The sequence below is a fragment of the Bos grunniens genome, chromosome 17 (assembly GCF_055505025.1).
Source record: "Bos grunniens cultivar Pamir isolate PY7600 chromosome 17, Bosgru_T2T1.0, whole genome shotgun sequence".
NCBI lineage: Eukaryota > Metazoa > Chordata > Mammalia > Artiodactyla > Bovidae > Bos > Bos grunniens.
The window spans coordinates 58739369-58763579 of record NC_141181.1 but is presented as its reverse complement, the minus strand read 5'-3'; the positions used below and the strand labels follow the sequence as shown (position 1 = coordinate 58763579).

The 24211-nt window shown below is 45.6% G+C and overlaps 2 long non-coding RNA genes and 1 other non-coding gene across 3 annotated transcripts in view; 1 reads left to right on the top strand and 2 right to left on the bottom strand.

Annotated features, from left to right (window-relative positions):
- Positions 1-14837, bottom strand: part of LOC147355504 (uncharacterized) — a 195249-nt gene extending 180412 nt beyond the window's left edge. The window contains exon 1 of the long non-coding RNA XR_015144583.1: positions 14754-14837. This is a non-coding gene — a long non-coding RNA (uncharacterized LOC147355504). The remainder of the gene's footprint in view (positions 1-14753) is intronic.
- On the bottom strand, positions 487-591 carry LOC147355505 (U6 spliceosomal RNA). The gene has a single exon (XR_015144956.1). It is a non-coding gene; the product is annotated as a U6 spliceosomal RNA (small nuclear RNA).
- On the top strand, positions 14019-17161 carry LOC147355503 (uncharacterized). The gene is made up of 3 exons (XR_015144584.1): positions 14019-14234; positions 14517-14838; positions 15974-17161. It is a non-coding gene; the product is annotated as an uncharacterized LOC147355503 (long non-coding RNA).
- Positions 17162-24211: the final 7050 nt, after the last annotated feature.

Here is a 24211-nt window from a genome sequence, read left to right as displayed (position 1 = left end):
AATTGACAGAACATAAAAACAACTATTTCAAAGTGAACAATCCAAGAGCATTTAGCACGTTGCCAGGCTTGTGTAACCACTACTTCCCTCTAGTTCCAAAACATTTCCATCCCTCCAGTGTAAAAACCCTGCACCCATGAAGCAGTTTCTTCTCCTGTCCACCTCCTCTTAACCCCTCGTAACCTGCTTTCTGTTAATCTGCTTTCTGTCCCTGTGGATTTGCCAGTTCTGGGTATTTCATACAAACAGAATCATACAACACGTGGTCTTTTGTGTCTGGTTCCCTTCACTCAGCAGCATGTCTTTGAGGTTCGTCTGTGTCAGCTCGTCATTCCTTTTTATGGCTGAGTAATATTCTGTTGTCTGCGCCTATCACATTCCGTCTATTCACTCATCTGTGGATAGGTATGTGAGCTGTTGTGAATAGTGCTGCTAAGCAAGTTTACCTCATTCATTCATTTAGATATAATTGACATATAACACTGTAAAAACATGAAATGTTTCATGTACTTGCACGTCATCCTGTCTCAGGGGCTGTTAAATCTTCTCTGTATGTTCCAATTTTGGGATATGTGGTACCAAAGTGAATGCTGAATGTTTATTTTAAAAGGAAAACTTTAATTGAATAGATGTGTAACTATTATAAGTAAAAATGTCACCTATGTGGCACATAAAATCACCCCCATTACTCTTCAATGTAGTAGTAAAAAACCAGACCTCTGGATGTGGTCAGCCTTGACTCTGAATCCGGGTTTCACCCACTGTGGGGACCCTGGCCAATGTCCTGTCTTCCTCCAGCCGCCTGAATAGCACATGGGTTGGCGGCATGGACTCCTGCGCAGTCAAAACCATCCCAATATAACTCTCTAGATGGCCCTCACATCCACGGTTCCACATGGAGGATTCAGCTGGCCACAGGTCATGTAGGACCATAGTATTTATTGAAAAAAATCTGCATGTAAGTGGATCTGTGTTGTTCAAGGGTCAATGGGACTTGTAATTGCTTCCTCCTGAAGCTGTTGTGAGAATTAAAATCATGTAAGGTGCTCAGGGCTGTCAGGCACGTAGTCAGTGCTCAGTATATGAAAGCTTGTAGGTAGGATCACAGATTCTAAACAGATGCACTAACAGGACTGGTAGCTAACAAAGCAAGTTACGTGCCATGTGCCAGGAACTTGGGAAATGCTTTGCGTGTGCATTAATTCATGTAATCTCCACAAATTATTACTACCCCCATATTGTAGGTCAGAAAACAGACTAAGAGAGGTGAACTCAGGAGCTGAAGGCCACACAGCAGAGACCTGAGCTCTGGGAAGGTTAAATGACAATATGAGAAGTAATCCCAAGTCCACCGGAATGTCAGGCTGTCCCTGGGCACAGATAATTAATTGCAAAAGGGCTGCCTGGGCCCTTGAGGTCCCTGGCCTGGCAACTTGCTGCAGACCCTGCCTGGAGGTGCCTCCCAGCTGTGTGTTTTTAATCGAGTCACTCTTTCTTGGGTCTGCCAAGAAGAGGCTCCTCACATCTTTTCTAGTTGACTTGCCTTTCGTAGTTAATGGGATTCACCTGCCCTCCCTGTACCTCATCATCTCTTAGAGGCCCTAAACTGCCCCTTTGCTCTGCAATCTCCCCTCTTCCAATGCTTTGGGAAATGCCACGCTGTATAAAATATTGTAAAATGCAAAGTACATTCACAACTCTTCTGTGTGCACAGCAATAGAAGAGGAGTTTTGGGGTAAATATACCAACTCTGGAGCGATTTTGTGATTTATTCAGAAAATTGGCTACCAGATCACTGTGGACAAGACCCAACTTGGCTAGAAGACTGTGATCCGTCAGCAGAGCCACACGGACAGCTGAGCTGGCCAAATTTTATTCTGAGAAAAGATAACTCTCATAGTGAAAGGCAAGAACTTTTAAGAAAAATTTATGCTACAGTCTGGTCCTACAATGTATGCAGTTATGTTCTGTACATTCATTCAACTATGGGACTCTGCAGAATAGCGATATTAACAATGGCATGATAACGAGAGAAAAGATAGACTAAAATACATGTAAGTGCTAAGGCAAGGGTTCACCTGCCTTTCCTCTCTGGGGTGCATGCAGTATCAGCCCCGAGCACCTCTCAGCCCTCAGCATGAGTCCAGCACATAAATATCTGCTGTTTTCGTGTAAGACAGCCTCTAACATTTGGCCAGCTTCATCTGGTGCTCAGCTGAGCAATCAACAACCTTCTCCAAAGCCGGAGAAACCCAGCTGTGTTGGGCTGACAGCGAGAAATCACGACCGCCTCCAGTGGAACGTCTCTCCAAGGGCTTTCAAGGTTAATTTCTGATCATGGTCTGAATTCGATTAGCTGGAGAGCTGTACCATCACCTCAGATGTGACTGTCGTATTCTCAAAGATGAACAGAAACTGGTTTCCGCTGTATTGTCAAGGCAACCATTTTCTGAAAGCCAGGACCAAACCTACAACAGGGTTCAGGAGGGGCCATCAAAGTGATAAGATTTGAAGAAAGTCAATTAGCATCACTCCATGCCCTGTTTCCCATTCTCTCCCCACCCCATACTAAAAAAGCCTAGAGGGGAAAACGCAGCAAAAAAAAAAAAAAAACTTTTAAAATCTGATGGTGTTACCTTAATGGGAAAATTCTCATCCTCAGTAGTCTAGTAACTTTATCAGTTTACCTACTTAGTCATCAGCCGCTAAAAGTCAGAGGGTGCAGAGATTCCCAGCAGCCTGGGGAGCACAGAGCCAGTTCTCACTCTCTCTCAACCTTGTCCCTGCATAAAAACTCCCACTGCCCACAGAATGACATCCAAACTCAAGGACCTTCATCTGCTGGGCCGTACCCACCTCATAAACTAAACTCCCAGGGCAGGGTCTGGTTCTCACTTATCAGGTCTGCCTAGCACCGAATGTGCAGAGTTTGGCAGATAAGCCAGAGCACAAGGAATACATGTCAAATAAGTTAAAAAAAAAAAAAAAAGGTAACCTGTTTAGAGGCTGCCCTGGTGGTCCAGTGGTTAAGAATCCACCTGCCAATGCATGAAACACAGGTTCAATCCCTGGTCCAAGAAGATCCCACATGCCATGGGGCAACTAAGCCCATGTGCCACAACTACTGAGCCCGTGCTCTAGATCTGTGCTCTGCAACAAGAGAAGCTACTGCAGTGAGAAGCCCGTGCTCTGCAACCAGAGAGCAGCCCTTGCTCGCCACAACTAGAGAAAGCCCACATGCAGCAATGAAGACCCAAAGCAGCCAAAATAAATAAATAAATTAATGTTTTTTAAAAAAGTAACCTGTGTAAAACACAGGTAAAGTGCAAATCTCAGCACTATGTCATATCAAAAAAAAAATTTTTTTTAAAGATAACTAGAGAGCAATTTTAATCTTTACCAAAATTTTTAGGAAACATCCCAAAAAAATCTGATTTATAATGTAAAGCAAAACTTTGAAACTTTGGTATTTCTCCTTAATGGGATCTGGCCCCCAAGTCACTCTCGAATTCTCCCCAACTCTCCTTCAGCTCTAACTTTTCATTTCCCCTCCCATCTCTCTTTCCCAATACAGCATCTGCTCTTTTCTAGAAGTACAGGGTAGCTGGTTAAAAGAATGAGTGCTGGGGCTCACCTTGCTGATTACAAACACAGTTCTGTCACTCTGATTTGAGCGGGAACATGGCATGTAAGTGCCCCATAAATGCAACCTATTATTTAAATCCTATTGGCTTCCCCATTCTTTTTTTTCCAATTTGGCCCACTTTTCCATTAATGCAACAAGAAATGTATATGAGTTTTCTAGGGCTGCCAAAACAAATTGCCATAAACTTCATGGCTTAAAATAACAAGAATTGACTCTCTCACAGTTCTGTAGGCCAGAAGTCCAAAATCAAGGTGGCAGTAAGGCTGTGCTTCCTCCAGAGGAGATTTTTGTTCCTTGTCTCTTCTAGCTTCTGGTGGCTGTTAGCATTTCTGGGCTTGTGCTGTCACAGCTTCACTTTCTGCCTGTGTCTTCACATGGCCTGCCCCTGTGGATCTCTCCTCTGTGTGTCTCACGGGAACATGTCATTGGATTTAGGGCCCACCCAGATGAATCCGGGATGGTCTCATTTCAAATTCCTTAATTTAATTACATCTGCAAAGATGCTTTTTCTAAATAAGGTCACATTCACAGGTTCTGCAGGGTCAGAATACGGACATATTCTGACCGTATTCTTTTGCGGGGGGCCAGCACTCAACCACTACAAGACGACACTGGGTCCTTCCTCTCGTGGGTTGTGGGTCGGGGGAGACAAGGCTGCACACTCCTATAATTCTTTTTTTTTTTTAATCTTTTTATTCTCATTATGATAAATAAGTCAGTAGCCAACATCAGGTACTTGGGAATGACGAAGGAAGGAGGCAGATGATAGGAAGGCACTGTCAACTTTTCCTTTTCACTGATGTTCATCAACTCCTTAAATAAGGCAGGTCTGCAGCCATTGCACACCTGATTGCAAGAGCTGCTGCATCCTGGGGGGTGAAGTGGGTGCAGGAAGCAGAGGGTTTCAGCCACAAGGTCCGACCCTCAGGCAGACATATCCTGTCAAAGGCCTAGGGACAGAGCATCTCAGCTTTCCCACCATGGGTCGTGAGCTGCCTGCATTGCCAGCTGGGGCCAGGGGACAGTTCACATTAGTTATTTACTGATGTCCTGTGTTAAGGTTCTGCCTCGGCTGCACTGAAGGGACCCAAGAGGCAGTGGCTTCACACGACTCACACTGCAATCAGCCAGCTTCTTGGCGCAATCTGTTTATCTACCCAGAACTATTTTTGGTGTGTGTTCATAGACAGCACACACTAAAGTATTTGGTATTTGAGATGCAAGCGTTAAAGATGATTAAAGTTAGCTGATAATGAGCATGCCTAGAATAGACAGATTCTGTGTGTGTGTGTGCGTGCTCCATGTGTGTGCTCTGTTGTGTGTCTGCAAAGCAGATGTCTACAAGCCTGCCCTTACGTGACCTCACCAGTGTCCTGGATCAGCTGAGATGTCCGTGGATGGAAGACGGAAATGGATGGGAACTGGCCTGTCTCAAAATACTGCCTTACCAGACACCCCAACCTCTCCCAACTCTATTCTGCCCATCCTTCAAAGCCCAGCCCATTCTGTGTTATCAAAGAGCCTTGCTTGGCCACTCTCTGAACTCCTAGACCGCAGATAACAAACAGGCTTAATCTCCAGGACCAGCCTGGAAGAAATGGGCAGGGAACACCCAGAGCAGTATGTTGAGTGGGATGCTGAGAGCATTCAGACCACACCTACAGCGTAAAGCCTTTATATGTCCCTGCCGTCCAGCCCAGGATCTAGATGTAGTAGGCACTTAATCAATACTTGTGCAGTAATTAAGTTTCATTGTTTGGACTCTGAAATTAGGTCAGAAGAAAGGTCTGTCTCTGAAGTGCAATTCCCTGAGGACTTCTGAGAGTAAACTTGGGTGACCACTAGAGGGTTGGGTACCTGAGCGTATTCTATTTTTTTATTATTTTATATTGGAGTATAGCTGATCTACAATGTTGTGTTAGTTTCAGGTGTACAACAAAGTGACTTGCTACACTTGTACACATATCTAATCTTTTTCAGAGTCTTTTCCCAGAGAGGTTGTCACAGAACATTGGGTAGCTCCCTGTGCTATCCAGTAGGTCTTTGGTGATTATCTACTTCATATATAGAAGTATGTATATGCCAGTTCCAAACTCCTAACCTTTCCCCACATTCTGCGCATCTAGTAGACCAAATCCTACATGCGTACTGGGGTGTCCCCCTCTAAAAGGATGGCCCTGTTGTTCAGCGAGGTAATACCACCAGGCTCATCTGTCAAGCCCACCTCTAATTGTTTGGTTTTCGTAATGGAATGTAGTGTCCTCAAGAAGAGAAGCACCATAATGTAAGGTTTCATGTAGGTTGGTTTCTAGCTGTGAGCTGTGGACCTGAAATGATAGTTAAATCAATGAAGAGGCACTAAGCTATCGCCTCGGAATCTGTGTGTTGGTAAAACCCAAGTATTGACAGCCTTCCATGGATGTGTTGCAGGCCAGCTCTTCCAGCCTTGATTGGGGTGCTCTCTCTCTCGCTCTCTCTCTCTCTCTCTCACTCTCTCTCTCTCTCTCTCTCTCTGTCTCTCTCTCTCTGGACAGGAGCAGCCAAGGAGAAATGGAAGTATGAGGCTAGCTGATTGTTTTCACAGTCTGCATGACAGACCGCCCCCTTAACAAGACTCCAGGTCAAGTGCTCTTCACTCTGCCGATCTAGTGGGGAGAAATGAGCTCTCAGTAGTATTCCCAATTATGGAGAGAAGCGATCCCTCCCTGCTCTGGCTGTCACGGGTCTGGCAGCAGACCAAGAGGCAGGAAACCTGTCTTCTTCCTCATCTTTCTCCATCTTGCGGTGTGACCTTGGCAGGTGACTTCACCTCTCAACTTCTTCGCTGCCTCATCTGTAATGTTCCACCTTTTATCACTTTCATAGTCCTGGTTCTAGGATAAATGAGACAAGCCTCTAAAAGCCATATTTTAGTCTCCAAGAAATACTGGAGCCAGGTAAATGCTAAGGATAGCCACTTCATTTGTTTTTACTGTGTGTATTACTAACTTGTGGGATTTTAATAATGGCAAAACATGAATGGATTTATATAATTGTTTTGCTTTGTCCTGGGCGCCTTGAGGCATTTCCAGAGTATTGTGTTATTGCTCACCTCTTTTATGGAGTGGATGTTGTTGTGCCCATTCCTTAGCAAACGAAGGGAGCTGGCTTTGAAATGAGCCATATGGATGGGCTGGAAGTAATTCCTACTCCTAATGTAGTGTGGGGCTTCCTAGCACACGCTCACGGATACTGGCTCACCCAATTATTCAGCCATATCCCCAACCTCCCCCCACTCCCTATGCTGACTTTCTTTTACTTCTTTACAAGCACCAAATGCTTTCCAACCTCAAACTATGCGCACGAGTTCTTTGTGGTGGGGGGCCCTTCCTGCCCAGGTTTCCTCTGACCAATCTCGACCCACCCTTCTGGCCTCAGCTTGGATGTTACCTTGCATGACCCTCCATTCTCTGCTCTCACAGGCACTATATCTGTCCTTTACAGAGCTTATCACACTTGTGTCTAAATAACTGTTAGTTTAATGTCTGTCTTCCCCACTAATGATGAGTTCCATGAGGGCAAAGAACTACTTGTCTTATTCATTACTGTGGCACCAGAACTGAGAAAGAACTCAATAAAAATCTTTGGAGAGAGAGGATGGATGGATAATGGATAGATAGATGGATGAAAGGATGGAGGGATGGGTGAATAATATATAAATAGGTGGATGGATGGATAGATGGAGAAATGAATGTATGTATAGATGGATGAATAAATGAATAGATGGATGGATGATGGATAGATGGATGGATGTAGAGTGTTTGTGTATGAGAGTGATCCAAATCATCAGTATTCATCATCACAAGAAAGCTGTAAGTTCCAAATATTCACAGAAGCCTAAGGATACAGACCTAGGATACATGTCAACAGGGCCACAGAGACTCTGGGTAGAATCCTTCTTTGCCTCAACCTAATTTCTAACGATGCCTGCTAATCCTTGACATTCCTTGGCTTGCAGCTACATTACTCCAATTTCTGCCTCCGTGGTCACATGGTATTCTCTCATCAGGAAGAGGAACCAGATCAAATTGCCACCATTCATTGGATCACAGAGAAAGCAAAGGAATTCCAGGGAAAAAAACCTACTTCTGCTTCATTGTCTATGCTAAAGCCTTTGACTGTGTGAATCACAACAAACTGCGGAAAATTCTTAAAGAGATGGGACTACCAGACCACTTCACCTGTCTCCTGTATACAGGTCAAGAAGCAACAGGTAGAACTGCACATGAAACAACAGACTGGATCCAAATCGAGAAAGGAGTACATCAAGGTTGTATATTGTCACCCGGCTAATTTAACTTATATACAGAGTACATCATGTGAAATGTTGGACTGGATGAATCACAAGCTGGAATCCAGATTGCTGGGAGAAATATCAACAACCTCAGATATGCAAATGATACCACTTGATACCACTTTAATGGAAGAAAGGAGGAACTAAAGAGCCTCTTGATGAGGGTGAAAGAGGAGAGTGAAAAAAACTGTCTTAAAACTCAACATTCAAAAAAAACTAAGATCATGGCATCCAGTCCCATCACTTCATGGCAAATAAAAGGGAAAAATGTGGAAACAGAGATAGATTTTATTTTCTTGGACTCCAAAATCACTGTGGACAGTGATTTCAACCTTGAAATTAAAAGATGCTAGCTCCTTGGATGGAGAAGGCGATGGAACCCCACTCCAGTACTCTTGCCTGGAAAATCCCATGGATGGAGGGGCCTGGTGGGCTGCAGTCCATGGGATCGCTAAGAGTCGGACACGACTGAGTGACTTCACTTTCACTTTTCACTTTCGTGCATTGGAGAAGGAAATGGCAACCCACTCCAGTGTTCTTGCCTGGAGAATCCCAGCGATGGGGGAGCCTGGTGGGCTGCCATCTATGGGGTCGCACAGAGTCGGACACAACTGAAGTGACTTAGCAGCAGCTCCTTGGAAGGAAAGCTATGACAGACCTAGACACTGTATTAAAAAGCAGAAATGTCACTTTTCCCACAAAGGTCCATCAAGTCAAAGCCACGGTTTTTTCAGTCATGTACAGATGTGAGAGTTGGACCATAAAAAAGGCTGAGCACTGAAGAATCGATCCTTTTGAACTGTGGTGCTGGAGAAAACTCTTGAGAGTCCCTTGGACTGCAAGAAAATCAAACGAGTCAATCCTAAAGGAAATCAACCCTAAATATTCATTGGAAGGACTGATGCTGAAGCTGAAGCTCCAATACTTTGACCACCTGATGCAAAGAGCCAACTCACTGAAAAAGTGATGGCTTTCCTGATGCTGGGAAAGACTGAAGGCAAAAGGAGAAGGGGGCAGCAGAGGAGGAGATGGTTGGATAGCATCACTGATTCAATGGACATGAATTTGAACAAACTCTGGGAGATAGTGACGGGCAGGGAAGACCGGCATGCTGAAGTCCATGAGGTCGCAAAGAGTCGGAGATGACTTAGAGACTGAACAACAGATAAGGCCATCAGTCATACAGGGTTAAAGTTCCAGGCTACTCCAGTGTGACCTCATCTTAACTAATTACACCTGAAATAACCTTAGTTAGGATTTTAAATGTGTCTTTGGTCGGGGAACTCAATTCAACCCATAACAATCTGGGAAACAGCAGTGCTTCTCCCAGGTTTGTATCCTAGAGACACCCCTGCCTAGGGCAACAAGGAGACACATGTGAGGATGTCGGTGGCAGCCAGGTTTGTCACAGCAAGGAGCTTGAGGTGACCTACCTGTCCATGACAAGGGAACAGATAAACCAAATATGATGAATGCAGACCATGGAATAACACGCAGCAGGCAGAAATAATACACTGGGTTTGCATATATCACCATGGATAGATCTTAAACACATAGCATGAGATGAAAAAAGTAGGAACTAGACTGAGATTTATGATACAAAACCATTGACATAAATTTAAAACACACACACCCAAAGAACAACATTATGTATGTTTCATAAGCATTGGAAAGTGGGTTGGAAGGATTTATTTTGCACACACTGGAGTCATTGCCTGTGAGAGTGGTAATACCACTTCACAGATGAAGGCAAAAAATTGTACAAGAAAGCACGAGAGGGTTCTGAGGCAGACAAGTGCTGAGCCTGTGGCATAAACTGGGACATGTGATTCTACGAATGCGTGCATCTGGGGTCCAAGCTTTACAAAAAGGGAAGAAATCATGTAACGGATTAATTAGTGACAACTGTGCTGGGGACTCGGGGCGGTGGGGTAGGCGGAGGCGCCCACGGTCTTCCAAGGACACACAGAAAGGAAACTTGATGTGCTCTGGAACAGCAGGTAAGACTTTGTGGAGAAAACAGGCTTACACTAAGACCTGGAGAAGAACTGGAGTTGGGCTGGGTGGGGAAGGGCAGGACAGAGGGTTCCAGGAAGGATGGAGTAAGAACCCAGGGGAGTCCAGGCTGGCCCGGCGCGTCAGCCTGGGAGAAGGGCACCGGCCCTGCGTCATTGTTCTGCCCTCCCCCCAACCCCTAAGAGAGGAGGGGGCACAGGGCTGGCTGTGAGTGTGTGTCGCCCACTCAGATGCACACAGGGACCAGGTGGCAGAAAAGAGTAAAGGATACAGACACATATGAAACACTTCCACAGAGAATTATGGGTCTTCCTATACTTCAAAAACACAGGGCTCTCTCCAAGTCTCTTTTGCCTCCTGTTTGATGGAGACATGGGTGCCTGTTTCTTTAAGAAAAACAGCAGTGGAATGTGATGAGAAGCTGCAGATTCGGAGCTGGGGGAACTCTAGGGTGGGGTGGGGCCTGTGGAGCACCAGGAAAGGATGCCCCAGCGGAAGGCGCAGCTGCTGCTGAGCTATGGACAATGCCCGCCTCCTCCTGAATGCAGTCCCGGTGTTGACAGCTCTTTCCTTTTTTCAAGAGAAACCTGAAATCGCCCTGGGTATTTATGGGAAATCTTTTCCTTTTACCTATTACGATCTAACCTAACCATAATGGCCATAACCATAATCACACTAGCTAGGATGCTATCATAAAAAAATAAAATGGTAAGTTACAAGTGTTGAGGAGGATGTGGAGAAATTGGAACCCTCATCCATGGCTGGTGGGAATGCAAAGTGGCCCAGACACTGTGGAAAACTGTGGTGGTTTCTCAAAAAGTCACACGGAATTACCACATGACCCGGCAACTCCACTCCTCGTTACACGCCCAGAAGAGCTCGAAGCAGGTGCTCAAACCAGCATGCCTACAGACACATTCATAGCAGCATTATTCACAAATAGCCAAACGGTGGAAACAGTCAGAAGTCTGTGAATGGCTAAAGGCATAAACAAAATGTGGTCTATCCATACAGTGGAATATTATTTGGCCACAAAAAAGAAATGAGGTACTGACACGGACTGTAACAGGGATGAACCTCGAGCCAGACGCAAGTGGCCACACAGCGTATGGTTTCATTTATTCATAGTGTCCAACACAGGTACCTCTCTAGAGACAGAAAGATCCGTGGGTGCCAGGAGCTGCGGGGAGAGTGGGATGGGATGAATGAATAATGGGTGTGAGGCTTCCTTTTGGGTGATGAACATTTTTTGGAACTAAATCAAGGTGTCAGTTGCACAAGATTGTGACTGTACTGAATGCCATGGAGTTGCTCACTTTAAAACGATTCACCTCATATTATGTAAACTACCCCTCAATTAAAAATACTAGAAAATATGTAATTCAAATATTCAATAGAAAAAATATATACAGGCCAAATGAAACAAGCCTGCAGACTGAATCTCAGGCCTGGGATGCCCATGTGTAAGTCTGGTGCACTTAAGTAAGGCCCCAGAGACAAGTTTTGTGCAGAGTTGGGGGTTAGGATCCCTTTTTTATTGGGAAGGAAACGGAGGGCCTCAGAGGTAAAGGGAGTGGATGAGGGTTGAGTATAGGAGCTGGGGCAGGGGGCCAGAGTGTGGTCTCTAAGCAAACTGACCCCATGTTCCCTGAATCTGGGGCTGAGGTCTGGGAAAAGACAAGAGGGACAACAACTATTGGAGCAGAGAGTGGTGAGAGGTGTGGTCTGAGATGTGTGGTCTGAGCTGCAAGTTCAGACAAGAACCGTGTGTTGAGATTCCCTGGAACTCACCTTCTCCTCCACCGGGCCAGGAGCATTCCTTATGAATTTAGGCAATTCAGCAAACCCATGCTGAACACCTACTATGTATACGATTTGAGCTACGTGTGAAAATAATAAAAGTTAGCAAGTGGGACACCTAAGGTTTGCTCTGTGCAAAGCCTACTACGCAGGGGCCTCTCTGATACCCACAGCAGCTCCATGAGGCAGCAGCAGGGCCGGCACACCCTGCATGCATTAACATACACCAGTTCAACCACACACCACTGGCCAAAAAGAAGAGAGGGGGATGCTCATGAAAAGGGTGTGGACAGCACCCCATGTCCTGTCCCTATGTCGACTTGCCACACAGGAAGCATGCAAAGGAAAAGTGTGGACCTGCGCACCCACAGCCTCCAAACCCAGGAGCCTTTCCTCTTGTGAGCATCTGTCACGTCACCACTAAGTGTGATTCTCCAACAAGGTTTCCCAACCCTCTGGGGGAGGGTGGGGGTCTGAAAGATGTTCATGGATGCTTTTGCCTTCACCCTGGCTTTAGAGTCTAGTACCCACATACACTGCAATTCATAGGTAGTGTTATTATCCCATTACACAAGTGAGAAAACAGAGAATCACAGGGAATAAGTTACTTGCCCAATGTCTCTGAGCTAATAAATGAAGATTTGAGCTCAATTTGTTCTACCCTAAAATCCACTCCTTTTTCTTTTTTCTCCACCATATGGCCTTCCTGTCTTCAAGAGGGGCTCAAAGGAAATCAGCGTGACAGGACACAGAGACTCTTCACTGACTCTCACTCCTGGAGGTGGCAGTGAGCAGAACCTCCTGGTTCTGCATGAGGCCACAAGTAAGTTCAAATTCAAAAAGATATGTATTGAGCTGTGTAATACTTAGGATTGCAAGACATAGAACCTAACTCAGACTGGCTTAAACCCAAAAGGGAATGTATTAGCTCATGTAACTGGAAAGTTCATGGGGGTGATGGCTTCAGGCATGGCTGGATCAAGGGGCTCACATGGTCATTACGCAGTCACTGCATGTTTGTTTTCTTCTGTGTTCGCTTTATTCTTAGGCAGATTCTCCCTCCCTTTATATAAAGAGATCCACCAGAAGCACCATGTTTAAAATTTGACCACTGAGAAACCCAGCAGAAAAATTTTCCTCCATCCCAATAATTCCACCAGCATCCCTGAAGTTAGCTCTGATGATCTCAGCTTGGGTCCAGGAACTAGTCCCTATAGTCAGGAGTGTTTGAGAGTCTCCAGGATCAGTCCCAGGTCACAAGCTCACCTCCAAAGTGTGAGAATGAGGGTGAGCCCTGAACCTTTACAGAGAAGAGAGAGAGGACTGCTGTGGCCAGAAGGTAAGGGGGCAGGCTGAGGCAGGTGAAACAGACGCACTAAAAGCCACCCTGGAACACCAAGAACTGGGCTGGGCCTGCTCAACGCAGGATGGTGCTCACAACAACCGTGTATCATTCCTGCTGCTCCATGAGGCTCAGAGAGGCTCGACGTGTAGCCAACACCTTATTTCCAGGTGAGGAAACAGCCTTCCCTGCCCAGAGGCATCCCGCCATCAGGTATCACAGCTGGGACCTGAAGTCAGATCTGTCTAACTCCAGGGCCACAGCTTGCCGCTGTCCCAGAGGAACCCGTCCATGCTGGTGAGCCCCATGAAACCTCTTCAGCGCTTTGTTCCGTTCTCTTAACTTGCAGACCCAGTCAGCGAGTTCTTTCCACAAATGGTGCTGTTAAACTAATGGCTCTGGGACCTAGAGGCTGGCCTCTGAGCAGTCAAGCCTTCCCCACATTCTGCCTTGCAGAGAATTCATTAGAAAGTCCAGGAGCCAAGGCCCATGTGGAAACGTTTGGTGGCCGCCATTTTGCTTCAGGATGGCAGACGTGAGCACCTTGAACGTGAGCTCCTTATACAACCTCTCGCCCAGCGTTAAAGGCGGCTGGGGTCGGTCATCTCCTAGAAAGGCCCCTTGTAAAGGGCGGTGGTGGACCTCGTCAGGCTGAAAAATGCTAAGAAGCTAGGGTTGAAATAGAGGCCTCTTTCTGTTTGGTCAATAAGCAGCTGTGAAGGATGCGTAGGACGGAGCTAAATTTATTTGTTCCTTTCTTTCTCGGAACAGCAGCAGCCAGGCTCAGAATGCAGCTGTCTCGCTCTCCCGTGAGCCTTCTGCAGGCACCAGCATGCACAGAGGTTGGCCCTCCAGGACGCAATTTTTTTTTCCCCCCCTCTGGTTGGTTCCCTTCCTGCTGCGGGCAGGATTTCCAGGGCCTCTCTCCAGTGGGGAGAACTCGGGAGCTGCCTCCCAGGCCCCGGGTGGAATCATTTACCTTTTTAAAAACAGACGGGCTGCTGAACAGAGATACCCTGGCCCTTGCGGCCACACCCTGGAAAACCACACAAGTCCTGACCGCCTCTGCTTTCACTGCTCAGACCTGTGGGAAACTTGTAAGACACAGCCGTGTGGGGAGCGGGCGGGGGCGCCCCGGGAGGGGCCCTTCCACCGACACAGCCCAGGCGGGCTTGGCAGAGTCCTTTCTGGAATCCATCTGCCTTCGCAAAGCCTAGCTAAGGGCCACCTTCAGCCGGGGCCTTGAGCATACTGGTCAAAGTGGGTTGGTTTTTTTTTTTTTAAGAAGTGTTTTGTTGAGTCTTTCAGAAGGTCCCTGCGGGTGGGGAAGTGAAAGGAGGAGGGGACGCTGGGGGAAGAAACTGCTTCTTTATTTCTAGCCTTGCCTGAACGGCTTCTTGACGGTTACTGCTACGGTTCTGCTGAGTCAGATGCACACCCCCCCAGCTGCTCACCGGAAACACAGCTGTGAGGCGAAAATAACCACAGCGCCCGGCACGGAGCACCGTGCGCCTTCCAGAAAAGAGGGCAGAAAACCTCAAAACAGAAGAGAAAAATACAAAACAACAACAACAAAGAAAAAGCCACCCGTCAAAAACCCACCGCGGCTCGCTCACCTGGCCAGGCCTGTGGTGCTCTCCTTGTCGGTCACAGCTCAGAGACAGGAGACGGAGTGCCGAGTGTGGCGGCTTTTCCATTGTGGTAGGTTAAGTAGCGCCCCCTTCCCTCCCCTGCAAATGTGAGATGTCTATATCTTATCTCCCATGTCCTGTGAACGTGATCTTACTTTGAAGAGGGGTCTTTTCAGGTGTAACAAATTTAAAGATCTCAAGATGAGGTCATCTTGATTACCTCGGTGGGCCCTACATCCAGTGACGGGGTCCTTACAAGGGTGAGGGTGAGGAGATTAGACACTCATGGGAGAACACACTGCAGACACAGATGGGAAGGCCAGGGGAAGACGGGGAAGACGAGTCCTGATGCAGCTGCAAGCCAAGGAACACCAAGGATTTGGCACAGAAGCCGTGGGAAACTAACAAAGTCACCATGGCTTCCACTTGCCAGGTCTTCTGCTCGCCACCCTTTTCCCCTTGTCTGGACTTAAAACATTCATAGCATCTTGGTTGCAAGGTGTCTTACACAGATACTGAGGTTCCCTTTTTTCTGGGTTTAGTAATTATCAGGAAGTAGGATGGTGCTCCAAGGACTCCAGGATCTAGGGAGCAACTGGGATCCTCAGTTCTAGATAAGACTCTGCCACAGACAGAGACACAGGTGTGTGACCTCATTAACCAGCCACCATTCACTGATGGAGCTGAGCATGGTATGTTAGAAAATGGGTTCTATGTTTGATGGCTGGCTCTGCCACTTACTAGCTGTGTGGCCTGGGGTAAGCTACTTAACCATTCTGGGCTTCCGTTTCCTCATTGATTCAATGGGGGAGCTGTACCGTTATACACTGGGGATCTATCTGTACCATGGAGAGATGACCTGAAAATGATCCTGCTATTAAACATATAGAGAGGTATTGAAAAGAACAATCACTGTTAATGCAGAACAGAGTTTCTAAGGAAATCAGGGGAATGCCCGGGTAATCCTAAAATAAAGGAGGAAAGAAAGCCCAATGCTGATAGGGCAGTACCTACAGTGCCTGGGGACAGGAGGCGCTACCTTGGGTCACACAAGGCTGGGAGCTGAAACTAGAAAACTGTCATAAGACTGGTCTTTCAGGAGCTTCCACTCTGACACAGTTGTAAGGATTATGTGAGTTTGTACCTGCAAAGTTGTATTTGGATGAGGCTGTACCTGACAGCTCTTTTAATGCTCTTTTTGGCAGTTCAGTAACTATGACACTGTATTTTGGTGACAGCATCCCAGTTTATCTTTGGGAGATCATCTCTCTTCCACTACCTTGGAAGGAGTATATACAACTCAGACCTGGCCCATCAGAGTCAGGGATTATTCAGGGATGCATGTGCAATCCAAAATGGGCTAATCAGAGTGAATGATATCTGAAAATATTGGGAAAGAGAAAAATTCACTCTCTCTTGGATCTGCATGTGAGTGGTGTCTAAGCCGGGGGCTGCCGGAGGACGTCTCTGCCTCTATCTGGGAAGAACCTGCCAGAGGATGGTGCCAAAACCAAAGAAAGGAAAGACAAGAGGGAGAGACGTTCCCAGTGATACTGTCTGAGTCCCTGGATCCAGCAGAGCCTGAGACTACCAGCAGCTCCAAACTTCTGGGCTCCTTCCCTCAGTCAGTCAGTCGGTTCAGTCGCTCAGTGTGTCCGACTCTCTGTGACCCCATGAACCACAGCACGCCAGGCTCCCTGTCCATCACCAACTTCTGGAGTTTACCCAAGCTCACGTCCATTGAGTCAGTGATGCCATCCAACCATCTCATCCTCTGTCGTCCCCTTCTCCTCCTGCCTTCAATTTTTCCCAGCATCAGGGCCTTTTCAAATGAGTCAGTTCTTCGCATCAGGTGGCCAAAGTATTGGAGTTTCAGCTTCAACACCAGTCCTTCCAATGAACACTCAGGACTGATCTCCTTTAGGATGGACTGGTTGGATCTCCTTGCAGTCCAAGGGACTCTCAAGAGTCTTCTCCAACACCACGGTTCAAAAGCAACTGAGACTCTAATTACATGTAGGGTCAGTCACCTAATACTGTTGCAGAGTCTCCAGTGCTGTGGTAATTTTTTTCCAAGTCTTTTTTCTCCCTACAGTGCTACAGTTTGAATAACTTCTATTATTGTGTTAACATGTGTACTAATCTTTCCTTATGCAACTTTTTAATGTGCTGTTGTTTAATATGCTAAGAAGATGTTTAATATGTTACTTAATATGTAAATCTGTCCAGTGGATATTACATTTAAGATATTTTTTCTTTCTAGAAGTTTCCTTTGGTTCTTTAAATTTTTTTCTCCTACTTTTCATTCATGTGTTCCTTTAAATCTTTGAACATATTTGTAATAGCTGTTTTAAAGTCCTTGTCTGTTAATTACACTATCTTTATTATTTCGAGTCTGTTTATCCTGACTGATGTTTCTCTTGGTAATGGTTCACATTTCCGTGCTTCTTCCTTAGATGTCTAGTATTTTTTTATTTAGATTTTGTTGGTTTGGGAGGGCAGTGATTTACTGGTCAGTTTGATTTTTTGAGGCTTTTTTAAAAGCTTTGTTGGATTGGATCTAGAGGAGTCCTTCTTCAAAGGCTGGTTTAGCCCTGTTACTAAGGTCTGACCTCACTGTGGTCTCTAATGCATACCTTGGATGTTCAATAGGTTATTCCCATCCTGGCTTGCTGAAATGAGTGCACCTAATCCCATGAGCACTCTGGGAATTGTTCAGCCTATATCTCCAGTTAGCTATGTTTTGCCATCTTTGTAGTGTTTTATCCAAAGCCTGAGCAACTTAGTATTCAGTCAGTGACTCCAAGCGCTCCTCACACAGATCTCTGGCACTGTTTATCTATGTGGTACCTGCTTCTCTGGAACTGTACTTCACAGATTCCAGCCTCTTTAGCCTCTGCATGTGATAATCCATGTCTCCTCAACTCTAAGAGGCCACTATGCTTTGTTTAGAATCATCCTTCCTGTGGCTCAGTGGTAGGGAACCTGCCTGCCAATTCAGAGAAAGCAAGAGACGCAGGTTCAATCCCTGGGTCTGGAAGATCCCCTGGAGTAGGAAATGGCAACCCACTCCAATATGCTTGCCTGGGAAATTCCATGGACAGAGGAGCCTGGTGGGCTACAGTCCATGGGGTCCCAAAGAGTCAGACGTGACTGAACAAGAACGCACATCCTTCCTGTGCTGCAATGTAAAAAGTACTTCCATGCAGCAAAGTGATCATGGGCTCAGTCATCTGTTTACCTTCTTGCAGGCCCACAGTTCTGCACAGCCTGTTGCCCAATGCCTGAAAACAGTTGTTTCATATATTTTGTCCATTTTCCTAGTTGTGTACAGCTAGAAAACAAGTCTGGTGCCAGTTACTTTATTATGACCAGAGGCAGAAGGCGACTCTAACTTGAGAGAGAGAAAAAAAAAGTGTACATTGGAAGGGCCTAGGGGGACTCACAGAATAGATGTACTAGCCAAAGAACAGTCCTCAGAAGGGACATTGGCCATAGCAGCTCTGGAGACTGAGGGGAACTAAAAGACAGTCTCTTCTGGGCACGGAAACCTGGATGAACGAGCTCCAACCCTGTGGAGTCCTTCAAGAGTCAAATTTCTGGGACACTATGTCTGGACTAGCCACAGTCAGGGGCTTATGTCTTGGCCAGAGGAGAGCAAGTTACTCTGATTAATGATTACTACCAAGACAACATCCAATGCAAGAGGATGGATCACCAAAACAAAACTGGGTTTCTCTATCCAAAAAAAAGGAAAATGGCTAATAGCCAAGGATAAACAACAGACATACTATCCAACCAGTCCATTATAAAGGAGATCAGTCCTGGGTGTTCTTTGGAAGAACTGATGCTAAAGCTGAAACTCCAGTACTTTGGCCACCTCATGCGAAGAGTTGACTCACTGGAAAAGACTGATGCTGGGAGGGATTGGGGGCAGGAGGAGAAGGGGACGACAGAGGATGAGATGGCTGGATGGCATCACTGACTCGATGGACATGAGTCTGAGTGAACTCCGGGAGCTGGTGATGGACACGAAGGCCTGGCGTGCTGCGATTCATGGGGTCGCAAAGAGTCAGACACGACTGAGCAACTGAACTGAACTGATTAGAGAACAGCATCTTTAAGAGGAGTTGGCTTTTAAACACTGAGCCTCGGTGTTTATTTTTGCTGTTTCCACACTAGACTGCATAGCTGTCCTTCCCCTGACATCCCTGCCTTCTCCTGCAACAGAGAAAGACTTTCCCAGCAACAACTGCACTGTATGGGCAACATACAGACAAGATAAAGGGGCTTCCCAGGTGGCACAGTTGGTATAGAACCTACCTCCCAATGCAGGAGACACAAGAGACTCGGGTTTGATCCCTAAGTCAGGAAGATCCCCTAGAGGAGGAAATGGCACCCCTACTCCAGTATTCTTGCCTGGAAAATTCCATGCACAAAGGAGCTTGGAGGGCTACAGTCCAGGGGTTTGCAGAGAATCAAACACGACTGAGCACACACACACACACATAGACAATACGAACTTCGTATCAGGTGAGAAACATCAGTTTAGGGCTCATTGGTAACAGATTCTCTGTCTGCCAATGTTCAAGGAAGACTTCCAGAAAATAAAACACGTGGGGTGGGGGTAGGGGAGGCAAGCTTGAACCTCCCTCCTGGGAACAGAGCAAGGAACAGGACATGTCCATTCTCCTTCCTTTATTCATAACCACTCAGAGCTGGAAGCTCCCTGCCTGAAAGAGAACGTTTTGCGTTTCAAGAGTGAGGATGAGGTGGCTGCAGGCTAGTTCATCCAGTGGCTTAATTCAACCAAACATACAGTCGGATGCATCAACAGGTAAAGGAACCAAATGTTCTCTGCTTAGATTGTTCTGAGGAAATTCTGCCGCCCCCACTCTGCGTAGAGGCTAATCAGATACTGTGTATGTGTGTGTGTCTGTCTGTCTGTGTGAAAGTGCTACAGAACTCATCACCTGAGGTTCTAAAATTTCCACAAACGTTACTTTCTGGTATAATCATAGCCATCTCGGAGATGGAAAATCAGAGGTACCGTACGTGGAATGGTGAGTCAGTGACACAACGCAGAATCAAGTTCGTGACTGCAGGGTAAAGTTCTCCTGGAGCCTTGAAAACAAATTTTGAAAGCATGGGCAGTGGGGAGCAGGGAGGAAAGAGAGAGACGGGAGAGAGAGAGAAAGGAAAACAAGTCTTCACAGGTGCTGGATTTTCAGAGTGTTGAGAGATGATGTTTATATACAATCAAGATGTAAGTTGAAATCATAGTCAAGTAAAAGCACATCGAATCACACGGCTACATTGTTTTTTTTTTCCCTCAAGCTTTGTTTATTAGCTATGTCCATTGTCTGGTTCGACGTAGAAAGAAGTCTTTTCATTCCTTGTTGAGGCTTTTCCTTTCCTAAGAAAGAGACTGTGGTACATTCGTGCTGACTGAGCTCACCTCCTCGGCCAGTGGGAAAAAGATACGGGGATTAGGTTAGCCTTCTGGGGAGGTGTCCAGAGCTTGTGAGGGTTATAGAGGGACAAACGATTCACTGCTGTGTTTCTGATGCCAAGCACAATGCCTGATCCATGGTGGGTGTTCAGGAAATTATTTGTTGAACGAAAGAATGATGGTATGAACATGAACTTCCAGTCACGCCTGGACTACGTATTTGCCAAAACAGACCCCAGTGCTTCCAGGGCTTTGCACATTTTTTCCATTCTTTGTTGTCCTGGCAATTGTCTCCTCACCCCTTTTAAGGCAACGGATCTTAACCTTTTGTGGGTCATGAACTCTTCTGAGAATCTGATGAGAGCAGAGGAGCCTCTTCTCAAAAAATGCATAGACTCAGACACACAATTTTGTGGATCCTGTCCAGTTGTGAGCACGTGCCCTGAACCTCATCTGCTGTCTCAGCCGAGCAATCCCAGTCTTACTCTCCTTTGTCCCCACAGAGTTGCTTGCTCCTTCACTGGGTTCCCACAGCACTTTCTTTTTAGTTCAAAACAACAATACTTTATTTTGCTCACACATGTGTCATTTGGGCAGGGCTCGGAGGTGCCCTCTGCTCTGTTAGCTGGGGTGGCTTGAGACTTCGATTGGAATCATCCAAAACTTGCTCACTCACCTGCCTGGAGGTTGACGTTGGAAAGACCTAGACAGCTGGGCTCCTGGAGGGGAGCTCTGCCCTACCCTGTCTCTTTCTCTCCTCTTCCCAGGCCCCTCCCCTCAGGCTCTCTGGAATGTCCAGAGCACTTTACACATACTTCTCTCATAATTTAACACACAACACTTTAGTGATTATTTATGCCTGTTGATGGTGGTAACTGACTTAGTCACCACCAACACTGCACATTCCACCGGGGACGACAACCATAACACGTTCATATCTATTTCCCCGGGGCCCTAATGAGTACCTTGCACCTGGTACCTGTTAGGGACCTGGGTAAATAGGGCTATATATGCTAATTGAAATACCTAAGTAGGTATGTGCTTATCTTATTATTATGCCCCATTACATTTAAGAAATAGGATTAGAAATTAGCCTATTACATACATCAATACCACAAAACAAAATATTTTAAACGAGGAGATGGGGACTCAGTGAAAAGGTAGGAAAATATGCTGAAATGAAGAATAAGATCGGTACCCAAAATATACACCATGGATTACTACACCATTATTGGCAGTGACCCAGAAATCCGGTTTCAGCATCCTGCCAGTAAGGGCAAAGAGGAAAATATAATCAGTTGCAAAACTGATGGTGTTGGGTATAAGCAAACTGACTGCATAGGAAAGCACAGCTCCTACTGGTAAAATTGCAACCTTCCAGCATTAAAAATGATAGCAAGTTTATACTCCATGCAGGTTAAGGAAAATTCAATACAAGCCAATCTATAAGTGGCCTTAAAACAAATGGATAAAAGGTTGCAGTTCTCTGAGAGTCTTGTTTCATCCACAGAAAAACGTAAGGCTATCTAGTCCAGCTTTTCCTAAAGGGCATGTGATGGCATACAGTCCTGGAAAAGCTCTGCCCACAGAGGGTTCTGCAGTCAAGGAGGTAGGAAACCGCTCCCAACCCCACTGACTTCCTCCTGGGGTCTCACAGTGAACACTCGCATTTTAAAGGCTCTGAGAAGTCCTGCAGTAAAGAAACCCGGCATTTCTCAAGCTCCTTTGCCCACTATTGCGCAAGAACCTAGGGATAGTCTCCAGATGGGACCTAGGTCCCTTGATCCTACTGTAAATAGCTTTTCTTTCTGCTAAGAACAGGTAAGATGAACAGACTGCCATTCTTAAGCAGCATATGCCAATATCTCTTTTATTCCTTCTTAAAAGGACATGGGAAGGGGGGAATTCCCTGGTGGTCCAGTGGCTAAGACTCTGTGCTCTCAATGAAGGTAGCCTGTGTTTGATCCCTGGTCAGGGAATTAGATCCCACCTGCCACAACTAAGAGCTTGCACGCTGCAACTAAGACCTGGTGCAGCCAAATAAATACATCAAAACTTTTTAAAAAGGACGTAGCATGAGAAGGAGACAAAGTAATGTCTGCAAATCTCCTCCTTAAAATCACCTTTATTTAAAATCCTATTTGCTCTTTTTTTCTAGGTATGACTCCAAATAAAGAAATATTTTTTAGAAAAGAAACTGGTCATTCAAAGTCCAAATAAGGCAGAAGAAAGGTGTGAGAGACCATCACTCAGAGCCCACAGTTTCTCCCCATGAGAAACTAATAAGGGGTCAGCACACCCCTTTTCCTTGCTGGCCACCTCTGTAGACATCAGATAAGACCCCTGAGGTATCTGTAACCATAGCCACGGGATTTCCCTGGTGGTCCAGTGGTTAAGAATCTGCCTTGCAATAGATGAGACACAGGGTGGATCCCTGGTCAGGGAACTAAGATCCCACGGGCTGTGGAGCAGTTGAGCCCCTGCACCACAACCAGAGAGTACGTGTGGCACAGTAAAATATCTCACGTGCCAAAACTAAGATCCAATGCAGTCAAATAAATAAAAGCATCAACAACAACAGCAACAAAACCCCCCATAACCTTAACCATGTCCTCCATTACCTATAACTGAGCGCTAAACCAGCAGTACTTACTCAGACCAATCAGAAAACTATAGAGTTGCACCTTCGGCAGATGGCAGGGAGCAGCAGGGGCAGTAACTGTCTGTTTGTTTTGGCTTAGCCTGTGAAGAGAAATTAAGGGTGTGTGTTACCTTTTGTCCAGTTCCTGTCTCTTGGTACACCAGCGTTTCCATCTCAAAAGAATCCAAGTGTGAGCTAGTTTGAGGGAAAGCATGTCTGATTTTGGCAGGCCATGGAACAATCCCAGAGTCCTTTCTTCACAAAGCACTTGTTAATATCCTACTTAATATTCTACGGAACACATAGCAGAAAACTGATGGAATGAGTGGAAGGATTGCAGAGCCTTTAAGGTCGATTCTCAAACTAGGTTCCATGGAGCACCAGTGGTTCCCCAGTGTTTCAGGGGCTACAGGGAGGGAAGGAAAGAGGCCCCTGGCAAGCAGAGATCTGAGTTCCCAGATGCAATCAACCAGGGCAGTTTCTCTTTTTCCAACACAAGGACATATTTAGGGAAGAGAAGGGGCAGAGATTTGGGTACTTAAATTAGAAAATGTTTTGAGAACTACTGCTTATATGGAGCTTCACATATATTATTTCTCATAGCTGAGATTCTGAAAAGAATTGAAAAGCTAACAATTAACGTTATATTCTTAGCAAGAACCCAGGGGGCAGAAATTTAATTTTTTTTTTAATCAAAAGCAGAGCAGAACCATGGCAAAACAGGTGATAAATGATGAAAATACTTGCAGCCATATAATTAATAAAGAGTTAATATGCTTAGGTTATAAAATGATCCTACAAATTAATGAGGAAAAGACCAATAGCCCAGTAGAAACGTGGGCCAAGGATACAGAATTCACAGAAGCAGAAATGCAAATATTCAATAAACATATGAAAAGATGCTCAGGCTCACTTGTCAGGGAAATGCAAATGAGAACAATGAGATACTATTTTTTACCCATCAGATTGGCAAAAATGGAAAATATGTGTAACATCCAGAGCTGGCAAGAGTGTGAGGAATCTAGTTCTCTCAAACGCCATCGGGGGAGGACTGTAAATTATTATAAAGTGGTGGAAAATCAACTGTTGGTATTTTTGAAAATTTAAACTGTAGCCCGGCACTCCCACTTCTGGGAATATATCCACCAGAAATGAAAATGCCAGTGTATAAAGATATAAATATATGAAGAAGTATATTGCAGCATCGTTTGTAATAGTTTAAAAAAAAAAACCTGGAAACACTCTGAACGTACATTAATAACAAAATGGTTGAACAAATCATGATATATTTATATTAAGGAATACAGTACAGATATTAAAAAGTATAAAATAAAATTGTACACATTGGGA